The sequence below is a fragment of the Dermacentor variabilis genome, chromosome 5 (assembly GCF_050947875.1).
Source record: "Dermacentor variabilis isolate Ectoservices chromosome 5, ASM5094787v1, whole genome shotgun sequence".
In the NCBI taxonomy this organism is placed as follows: Eukaryota; Metazoa; Arthropoda; class Arachnida; order Ixodida; family Ixodidae; genus Dermacentor; species Dermacentor variabilis.
Genome location: NC_134572.1, coordinates 73,268,640 through 73,269,757, shown reverse-complemented (window position 1 = coordinate 73,269,757; position 1,118 = coordinate 73,268,640).

Sequence of the window (1,118 nt, the reverse complement as noted above, 5' to 3'; positions counted from 1 at the left end):
CGGCTCGTGTTTGTCGCCGGTTATTTCAGTGAAACTAACATCTCGTTACACAAATGCGAAATTGTACATAAATTGTGCTCTGCCTGCGAGTCAATGCGCCACGTTTCTCTGTGTGCACCTTTTCGTATTAAACGTACCCTGCTTCAACTAAGAAAACGAGGTCACGTCCTATGTACTGCGTGCATAATTTATTTCACATACCTAGTGACGAAGTAGCGAAAAAGACGCGGCATTTGATGACAGATGGCAGGCTGATTGCTGGCTTTGGGAGAACACGACGCGACAAGTACTCTATCAAACAATTAGTTTGTTACGAAGCAGCAAGAAGATAGATTCGCCAGCGTTGACACTAGTCAAGATGGCTATTAGAAACAAAAAATTGACTAGCCATCACGACCCTGTGAAAATGGATGGCCAGAGAAGCTGTCAGAAAACCACTGAAATGTCGTCGATGGGAATTTGAAATGTTTTATTCCTCTGTCTGGTCTTAGCAGGACATCGTAGTTGAGCATTACGATTTTGCACTCTTCAACGCTCATCATATTCACTCTGCTCTTCGGGAATCTTAACATTGCATGGTCTACCCATAGATGTTTGGCAATGAAATGTAGGGGTTGCTGGGCAGGCCTCTCTTCTATATATGAAGTTTGGTGACGTCACTGACTGATTCCTATGCTACTGTTGCCCTTTGCCACCGGGGCAGCTTATGAAACCATAATCTTTACTGGGAAACACACTTGGGCAGAAGGAACGGGCCTCGCATTGTTCACAGGCGCTTTGTCATCCACTATGCGGTTTTCTTTATTGAAATGAATACTAAGCTGTGTGTTGTATGCCTTATTCCAAAGGAGATATGCACGCTACTGTTCCTTTTGTTTTTTGCTGACGGACATTGAAAATCCCGACCAACTAGAGGCTAACAGCTTTGGTGCAAAATTTCCATTAGCTTACAGTTGACAACAATTCCCAAAGAGAATAATTATGAACGATGTTTTAGAGCATGTCTAGGATATGTCCAGTTGTGTTTTCTACTTCTTTATAATATCACCTATAGTTCCGATGGCAAATTTCGGATACGTTACACGCAGCACAGGCAAAAAGAACGTGTCCCCGTAGCT